This window comes from Rousettus aegyptiacus, unplaced genomic scaffold (genome assembly GCF_014176215.1).
Source record: "Rousettus aegyptiacus isolate mRouAeg1 unplaced genomic scaffold, mRouAeg1.p scaffold_m13_p_2, whole genome shotgun sequence".
Taxonomy (NCBI): domain Eukaryota; kingdom Metazoa; phylum Chordata; class Mammalia; order Chiroptera; family Pteropodidae; genus Rousettus; species Rousettus aegyptiacus.
In genome coordinates this window covers 59,560,450-59,570,818 of record NW_023416295.1, presented here as the reverse complement: position 1 = coordinate 59,570,818, position 10,369 = coordinate 59,560,450, and the positions used below count along the sequence as shown (strand labels likewise).

The following is a 10,369-nucleotide window of genomic DNA, read 5'->3' as shown; positions in this document are numbered from 1 at the left end:
TAAAATTTACCATCAAAATTAAAAAGGAGGGTACTAGGTAAAGAAACAAATGTGCAAAGTAATTAATTTATTTCTAGCTAATTATTTTAGTGAAATATCTGCCTGATAATTGAATTTGTTTGAAGCAGTGTAATTGTCCTTGTCATTTTTGACCATATATAAACCTCCACTTAACAATAGCAGTAGTCCTGATAAAGAATAACAATTATTGATTGTTCATAGATGTATGCAAATGCTAAAATAAAATAAAATGACATTTAAAGTTCTCGATCTTGAGCAGGAAGAACTATTACGATCTCATTTTGGAGAAAATAAATCTGAAGCTTAGAGAAATTGAGTACCTTGCTGAAGATCACAAGTCTAGTCGTTGACGGACAGAACTTTGAAGCATTTCGTCTGACTTTAAAGCTGGTGTATGAATTGCTGCCTATTCCTGTGCTGTTCTCCTTCTGTCCAGAAACTAGCCCATTGGGTTCCCAATAGGCTGAATTGCCAAGACTGCCTTTAATATGATTTTCTTTCATGTCATAGTTCTTCACCTCTCTCCTCTACTTTTCTATTATCGTATGAGGGGAAAAATTGCCATTAAGAATGTAGGATGGCTTTCATTATTAGCGAAGCTAATAGAAGTCTGTTTGAGTTACCATAGCTGATTAGCTCAATTATAATCATCAAACAAAAAGGAGCAAGGAACATCAAATGAAAAATGGCTACATTAAAATTCTCAGTTTTCCAAAATGTGGCATATCAAGGAGGCTTTTCTAATGAAGAAAAACACTAGCTCCCTAAAACAGAATAGTGGTTCTTAAAGTTGGTTAAATGTGTTATTCAGCTTTATGCTGTGAAGCAACTTACAGTACTCCAATTGTTTACTCACTCAGCTACATGTAAAATGTGTACTTAGGAATGCTTTATAAGATATTCAACAAAGTCTGTCTTATTCAACTGCACTGATTAAAAGGAGCAAGCATTTTATTTTGGCATAGTGTGGCCCACTACCTCATTTCCTACTGTTTGAAATATTAATCAGAGTTCAGAATGCTAAGTTATGAGCAGAGAAGAACAATATGTAGTTTAAAATAAGACAAAATAAAGTAAAATACCAATAGTGATGATAAGAAGAGGGTGAAATGATGCAGTTTTTAATTCTGTCAGAATGTAACTGGTTTGGGGGAGGGAATTGGGGAATGAGTCCCACGATGTTATCAAAACAGAACCAAAAAAAAAAAAAAAGGCCCTCTAAGATTACAAAAGAAGCAAAGTTTAAAACTACCCTGTAGGAGTGAGAGTCACCAAAGCATTGGGTGGGTGACTAAATGAGAAAAACTCGAAGAAAATGTCTGTGAAAAGAGCTACTGGTGAGGGGGAGAGGAAAATTGCCAGGCAGCCTGAAAACAAACCTGACTTAATCATAACCATATTAAAAGTATGACAGAAAATCTCATGGAGAAAAACCAGGGCAGTAAAGAAAAGCAAAAGCTATGTGGAGTCACTTAAATGTTTTTCATTAGTTAATAGAAATAAAATATTTGATTACTGGCTCCTGAGTTTGGTTGGTGTTACAAGTAAATGAGTTCCAGATTTTCACCCCAAAGGAAAAAAAAAAAGTCTACTCCTTTATAAATATAGAATGAGACCATTTATCTGCAGATACAAGTCACATTAGAAAAATGAGATCTATCACCTCTCCTCCAATCACCATTGGATGAAGAAACTATAAATTGAAACAAATTAAATGACTGTTCAGTGCCACTAGCATAGTCACTGTCAGAGCTTGTACTTTGCAGGGTGTGAGTCTGTATGTGCTGTAACTAGGGGAATAATTTTTAATCCCTTTACACTAAATCCTATATTTATTTTTTACATTTTTTACAATTTTGAAAGAGGAAAGCAATGACAATCGATACGTACATTTTAAAAAGCCAGCTTTATTCATTTTCTCTTATTTTCTTTCCTTCTCGACTTTCTTTCCTTCTTTCTTTCCTTCTTTCTTACATTCTCTTGTTTTCCTCCTTCCCTCCCTCCTCCCTCTCTCCTTTCCTTCCTTCCTTCCTTCCTTCCTTCCTTCCTTCCTTCCTTCCTTCCTTCCTTCCTTCCTTCCTTTTTCTTTCCTTTCTCCCTTTTTAACCTTTTCTTCCTCTCTTTCTCTCTTTTATTTCCATGCCTAAAGAGCTATTGTTAAATCTATGATTCATCTTACATTCTTGCTGCTGTTGAAAGAACTTCCAGATTGAGATCTAAACCAATAATATAAAATTCCCAATGAGCATATCATCGATATGATGGAACTTTGGGGGGAATACCACTACAAATACAGCTGAAAGTTTTTCTTGTTTAATCATTTTAAGTCTCCTGAAATATTAGTTATACAAAGTCTAAAACATGTCTTTTCTAACTATAAAGCTAGTATTTTATTTACTCTATTGCATTTATCATTTTAATTACTGTTTTCACACATTGATAATTCTTTAAGTTCTAGAAAAAAATGGTACTTTGCTCACCTTCAAGCTTCTGGTCAGTACAAAGTAGAGACTGAGTCTGTATTTCATGAATTTCATCAGTGAAAGTTCATATTTTCTGAAGATTAGGTTTGTGTAGAAAGGTGCTCTATAGTTATTACATTGAATTAGTTGATAAAACTTCATATTAATTAATATATCATAGAGCAAACCTCAAAGTAATAACACATCAGCAATAGATCCTGAAAATGTAGGTAGAGATTATTATTGTGAACTAAGTTTAAAAGAAAATGATATAAAGTCAAGTTAACAAAAAAATTCTATATATATACTTAGTTGTAACAAACTTAGATTATCTTATTAGTTTGTTCAGATCACACAAATTATTTCTAGGGGTCATCTCAATACAACTTACTAAGGTGTCTTATTGTATGAAAGGAAAAGAAGGACAGGTAAGAAACCAGCACAGACCATTTATTTTTGTCTCTTTTTCTTCTGTATTGGCATTCATCTTTTATGAGTATACATTTCCTTCGAAATTTGCTATTGGTTTGGATTAAAATCAATTTAAATATTAGAATCATAGCTTATTCATGGATTTTTACAACTATTAATTTAAGATCAATTTTTGAACAGTTTTAGGGGAAATTAATGATCCTCTCTTTTTCTGATTTTAACAGTTCAGGATACTATTGGTTTATTAAAGTATCAGTTCTAATTGAGAAATCTAAATGCTTTTTGTCTAAGTTCATGTATAACATTGGAGATATGGGCAGGAAGTTTACATTTATTCTAAAGAGAAATTTCTACCTAAAAATTTCAGGTCGAGTATATGATGTAACTTTTATGATCAAAAATTATCTTTTTGCTTGCTTTATGTTCCAGATTTAAAGAAAGAACATAATCGCAACTACTCTTTGTACATGTCAGACCTCTCATTTCTCCAAATAGTCTTCTCCAAATGAAACAATGCAGATCTATTAGTGTAATTATCGCAGAAGGTCATTTACCACTTTGTAATTGCTGCAGGTTGTGAATGATGTATGAAATGAAAGCATCTGCAGTGCAAATAGAACATAGGCAAGAATGGGCTGTGTGCTAATTAGGTAACTATCTAATGATAAGACCCTAGGGAAACACAGTACAGCAAAATCCCACAGTGCTGTGAAGTCACAAGGCAATAACACATTCCTAAGGAGTTCAAAAATATATCTATTATTAAGGATAATTTTTTCCTCTCTCAGACTCTTGGAATTCTGTTCCCTGCATGCACATACCCCATCTACTGACATCATCTTTGCAAAGCTAATCAGTTCCCAACAGTCAAGAACCACCTAGTTGCTGTGGGAACTATTCTATTTATCCATATTAAAGACTAAGGACTTATTTGAAGAGTATTAATTAATTTTGTGTTTTTGTTGGTTTCCTGATCCTTTCTATTAAAATTTTTGTTCAAGAGTGGGCCACTTCGCTAAGTGAGGGTAGTAAATCTCAGTCATCATAACCTCACCTGATTGTCATGGAAAGAATGGAGTTTATGTCACTTAAAGCAGAATCCTATTTTCTTTATGCAACAATCCAACGGGTTTAGAGCAAAGAGAATGCATAGACCAAAAAAACAAAAAACAGAAACGTTTAACATTTCTTAATTAACTCTTATCTAAGTATTTTAGATAGATGAACTATACATTCCAGTATGGTTCATGGAAACTGAGCACCTGACACCAAATTATTGAACAACTTGGCCAAATTAACCAATGAGATTTTCTTTTGCTCGGCTTCCACAATGCACTTCCAAACATATATTTTTTTAATTGCCTATGGCCTTCATTTGGGCAGGAAGGATTTAATTGAGTAAAGTTGCCTATCAAAATATACAATCTAATCATCCTGAATACCAACAGTGGCAATTATTTCCTTTCATTGTGATCTATTTGCTATTTATATAATATGTTCTCTTCATCTTGCTTTCTTCTTGAACTCAACATAATGTACTTCTTATCATGTCACATTGTCACTTCCCATTGCCAGAATTACTATGAACTTGTCTTCAGTAATATAACTTAACCCTGTGGTTAGTTTGTTGCCTTTCTACTCACTGCTATCTGTGACTCATAAGTGTCGCTAATAAAATATGTCTACGTGCTTCACACAACAGGTTCAGATCTTTGTTCAGATCTTCAACTTTAAAACTTTAGGTCACATTGATTTTTTTTCATCCAATCTTCTAATTAATAGGCTTCTTCTCTTGATGTATTTTTTTTCCTAGTTTCTGGCCACTTCACAGCTACTTAAATGAACAGAACTTAATGATTGCTTTTCATTTTACAGAATCAGTTTTTAGATTGCAAATATGGTTCCCCAGATGCTGGTCGTTAATGCAGAAGGTAAATTTATTCCTAAATTATTGTATAACTTTGTGTATGTTTGCTTATAAGATCTAATCATCTTTTTCTTTATTAAAATATATGTATTAAGTGCCTATTATGTGGCAGAAATAGATATATATTCTCAGATACAGAAAAAAAAAAAGAATATCATTGTTATTATAGAACTTGCACTACAAGTGGCATAAAATCAACAAACAAAAAGCCAAGAAGATTTTCAGGTAGTTATAAGTATTTGGCAGAAAATTAAGAGTGCAATGTGGCAGTGAATGCAAATTTAGACTGAGGATTTAAGAAGATCTCTCTAAGGACGTGATATTTATGCGAAGATCTGAATGACACAAAGGAGCTAGCTTGATAAAAATCTATGGGAAGAGCATTTTAAGTAAAAGGAAGTTAGTGAAAAGGTCAAAAGGCAAAAATAAGTTTAGTTCCATTAGAAGTTCCTGGACATTTTTAAGTCCAGAAATATGTGTACAGCATAGGATTTTAAAAGCTCTCACAGGCTTCAATGGGGATAACTGAAGTGTCAGGGTTTAAAATGAGCCCTGTTAGTTGATTGCTGTAATAGCCCAAACGAGAGAAGATAGTGGCTTAAACCTGGTAAGAGATGATAGAAATGGAAAGATCTGGATGGATTTGGAATATACTTTGGAAGTAGAGTCTACAGGTCATACTTGTAGAAGAGATGACAACAGAACTAGTAAAGAGAGGAATAAAAAATAATTCCAAGATTTTTAGTAGTTAACAAGCAGTTATGGTTCTGTTTATTCAGATAGGCAAGAACAGAGGAGGAACCCATTCCTTGGAGAGACGAGAATAAAAGTTCTGCTTTGGCCATGTTTTGACTTTGAGCAATTAGAGTCTATGAGAATGCCAAGTTCTAACTGGAGATAAGTTTGAGATTCATTACAGCCCTGAGACTACAGAGCTCACATAAGGAGTTTACACAGATAGACAAGATAAAATAGAGGAGAGCCATGTCTCGAGGGCCTGCCAATATCATATGTGGAGCAGAGGAAGCAAACAAAGGAAACTGAAAGGAAAGGCCAGTGAAGTAGAAAATATCACAGTATTATGTTATCCCTGAAGCCAAATAAAGAAAAGCACTTCAAGAAAGAAGGACTAGGGACAATGTGCTAGGGAAGGAGACCCCCCAGCCTCCATTACCACAAAGATCAATGATTAGCTATCCATGAACCAAAGGTGCTCAGGGAGAGCTCTGGAGTACACCTAAGAAACTTCAGCAATACAGTTAAATAATCAATCAAACAAACAAACAAACAAAAACTGAGAATAACAAAACAAAAAGGGAAGAACAGCTTTATTTTTTCTGTTATCATATCCTTCAGGCAGTGCTGCTCAGCGCCAAGAGGGAATGCCCCAGTTAAAAAGAGGTCCTCTTACCAAGAAAGGGAGAATGGAGTGAATGATCGATCAGCTTCTCCAGCCTTAGGGGGCACCACATGAAGGATCCAGTTTGGTTTCACCCTATCCAGAGGCCAGCAAAGCTGAGCCATACAGAGATGGCTAGGAACAAGAAAGAAAAGCAGGTGCTATCAGTATCAGCCACATAGCAGAGGCGACTATGGTTCACAGTGCCCAGCTCTGCAGAGAAACCCAGCAACTTTCACCATTGAAGAAACTGATGCCAGCACAGCTACAGATTTCATCAGGTCACACACACACAAGTATTTGTGTTTCAAAAGCTAGCAACCTGAGTTTCCTCTAAGTCCCTCCCTCTGCCACCACGGGCCTGGGATCTGTACCAGCAGCCAGTTCAGGCCTCCTTGCCTGTACAAGTTGCCAGCCAAGATCCCTGAGGCAGAACCCCCTCAGCTCCAGACATACCCACGCACTACTGTGTGTCACTTGAGACTAGCCACTCCAGCTGTATACCTCACACAGCCAGCCTGACACTTGTCATTAGCCTCCACTGTAGCCACAGAAGTGTACACCACAGGCAAACCCCCCACAGCTGCGTGTGAGCCCTGATGTAGTCCTATCTTCGTCATCGGCCTGCGCCACTGGGATCACCTGCAGCTACCTCCCGCTCAGCTAGGTATCTGCATGTCCCAGGCCTGACTTTGACACCCATCATTGCCATGTACACGTGGTGAGACCCAAGGAGTACATTCTGACAGCCAGAACCCCCATAGTTGTACACGAGTCTTGCTTCAGGCTATGTCTTGTCACCGACCTGCATTGCTGGGCTTGTTTACAACTAGTCTCTTCAGCTGTGCACTTGCATCCTACCAGCTCAACTCTCATCACTTCCACAGATATGCCCTTGCCCGTGATGAGACTCTGCAGATACAAGAGCGCATGATGAAGGCTAGGGTCCTTCAGTGCAGCCTCAGTGGGCCCTGGCCCTCACTGCATGCCCTGGCCTCAACTACTGAGTGTGTTCCTGAAATTGATCCCTACAAGTACAGGGCACCTGTTGCTGGACCCCACAGCTAAATGTCTGTATGCCACCAGCTCTGCTATCATCACTGCCTACCTTTGTCCCTAGCTGCTGGAACTTTGGGCACTGCTGAGGACACCAACAGCCCTTGCTGTCACTGTGGACCGTAGAGTCTACTTTAAATATCATTTAGGGTCAAGGGTGAAATTAACTTGAAAATGAATAAACTTGTCTTGTTCAACTAAAACCGATTCTTTAAAATATTTGCAAGGTTCTATTATAGAAAAACAATGACGACGACAATATGTATCCACAACAATCAGGCATATCTGAATATAAACTCCGGCTCTGCCATTTACTTACTGGGTTACCTTGAGCACTTGATTTCTTTCTGAATTGCAGTGTGGTCAAGTGCAAAATGAGGCTCCTAATGTTTATTCATGGGATTCATTTCAGGGTTAGTGAAATAATTATATAAAACTTCTAGTATAATATCTGGCAATATGATATATGTATAATAAATGATGAATATTTTTATTAAGACTTGCCATGATTAACAAAACCTTCAAAATGGTATATTCTTTTATATGTGATTTTATATAAAATTATATATCCAATTTTGTTAAACTAAGTTTCGTGATGGCAGGAACCACATCTTATTTCCTGTTAAATTTCTATAACGTCTACAATGCCTGTAACATAGTAAGACATCTACTAACACCTGCTGAAATAAACTAAACTGAATTTCTTAATGGCTCTTATCAATTGCTATGTAACGAATCATCTCAAAACTTAGTGGCTTAAAACAACACAATATTTCTTTTTCACTGGGACTCTTTACTCTATCCTACTTAGTGTCAGAGTGTTGCAAAGCCTGGGGGCTAGAGTCATTTTAAGGCTCACGATTTACAAGTTGATGCCTAGCTAAAAAGACTTAAATAGCTGAGCTGGAACAGCTGGACAACTTGGGCATATGTTGCTATCTCTATGTGGTCTCTCCAGCTTGATGGCTTCAGGGTAGACAGATTTATATGCCAGCTCAGAGCTCTCAGGGCATGAATCTTGAGAGAGAGAGAGAGAGAGAGAGAGAGAGAGAGAGAGAGAGAGAGAGAGAGAGAGAGAAAATCACTTCCACCACAGTCTCTTCATTGAGTTGTAGAACAGAACATATTGTGGACTTTTCTGAAAATATAATCTATCCCAATCTGTTGGCAACATTGTTTAGTAACTGATCCAAGGTAATTTGACCAGGATTTTGTGAATGAGAGCAATGAAACAAAATTGGCCATACTTTAATAATTGTTGAATGTAAAAGATAGGTGTATAAATGCATTTATTTGGCAGACCTGGAGCAGTTACTGTCTGCTGTTAAGGTTCTGGTGCAGATGCAGGAAAAAAGGTTATTCACTCTTTCTGTCTGACTGTGGCAGCTGAGATTGAATGGGGGAATACAGTGGAGGAACATAGAGTATGTACAACTCGGAAATTATCTTGTAAACACCTGAAGAGCATGTTTTACTCCAAAGAAGAATCTAAAATACAAGAATACAAGAGAAAAAAAAAAGATAGATGTATAAGGGGTTCACTGTTATTCTATCTGTAATATATTTGAAACAGAATATAACACAAGGTCTTATTTTTAACTTTTTTTTTTTAAGTTCTGATTCGAAGCTAGAAATCTACCTCAGCTATTTCAGTTATATTCCTGTCAATATTTTCTGTGTGCCTTTTTTTTTTTTTAGTTCTATTCTTATGGGCTTCCTATTTTCTGATTTCAGCGTGGGATAGAGATCAGGCTCTCAAACAGACTCCTTGATTCTATTCATCATTTCTTCTCATTTATCCAGTTTCCTACAGGCACTGCTGACACTGCCCATGCGCTCTCGAAAATGTCAAAGGCTTCCCTTTGTGATCTTACCCCTAGCCTATCAAACCACTGCTTAACCTTGGGCTAGATTATATTACTGTTCAAAATACTTATTGCCCTCTCTTGTGGCGGAATTATCTACTCCTACCCCACTGACATCAGATTTGGCCGTATAACTTCCTTTGTCCAGTGGAATGTGAGGAAGGATAGGTGCGACACTTCTAAGTGAAACGATCATGTGATTCTAATATTTTTTCTTTTCCCCTTTCACAAGACCAATAATGTCTCAGCAAGCAGCTGCTTCTTCAGCTTAGCACCCAAAACAAAAATGAGTCGGAGGATAGCCATACTCAACTCAGAACGAATACATATAGATGACTAGTAAATTTGTTGTAAGCCACTTATTTTGAGACTGTTGTTGCAGCATAACTTAGTGTAAGCTACCTAACACAAACTCTGTCAAATCAATATTTGTTGTGGCTTGTTCATTCTGGACAAAAGAGTTTTCCACTCACAATTATCTGCTATCCATAAATTAACTGATTGAATTTGATGTTAGATATAAATGAGGCTCTATCCTCATAAATAATAGCAAGATCATCATTACCATCTAGATTATTTTATTTATGCTGTCAAAAGTATTAGAGATTAATATGTTTGTCTATGCATAGTCATAGTCAACACTAATCCCTGCAATAAATTATTATCTGCTGATCAATATTATACGTTAAACTGGTAAAATGCTATGGTCAGTTTATTATATGTACTTAAATATCTAGAAACAACTAATAGAATACTGAATAAAAGCAAGCAAACTCTAACAGTAATAAATATTTATCTACCATGTTTTCATCCTTTTAGTGCAAGCGCAGTGATAGTCCATTAAAATGAGTAATGTGCTCTTTCTCTTTAAGACGAGAATGCCAGCATTAGTTATACATGAAAAATAAAGTAGTACTTTGTGTTAGTTAAGATAGACTAGGTAACAAACAACCTCAAAATCTCAGTGGCTTAACACCTATAATTTATTTATAGTTCATGCGAAATGTACTATAGGTCAGGTCACCCTTCTGGGCAGCTGTCCTCAGTATGAACATAACAACCTAAGGTGTTTCAATCTTGCTGCTCCGCCCTCTCAATAAACAATTTCTATGATTACTACTGAAAAAAAATGGAGACCTAAGAATCTTGCAGAGGCTTTACATTGTCTCCTTCCAGAACTGCCACATTTCATTCACCAGAATCAGTT

General features: G+C 36.4%; 1 non-coding gene across 1 annotated transcript; it reads left to right on the top strand.

Annotated features, from left to right (window-relative positions):
• The first annotated feature begins 8,580 nt into the window (after positions 1-8,580).
• LOC118614507 lies at positions 8,581-8,709 on the top strand. Its single transcript, XR_004956094.1, has one exon. It is a non-coding gene; the product is annotated as a small nucleolar RNA SNORA31 (small nucleolar RNA).
• Positions 8,710-10,369: the final 1,660 nt, after the last annotated feature.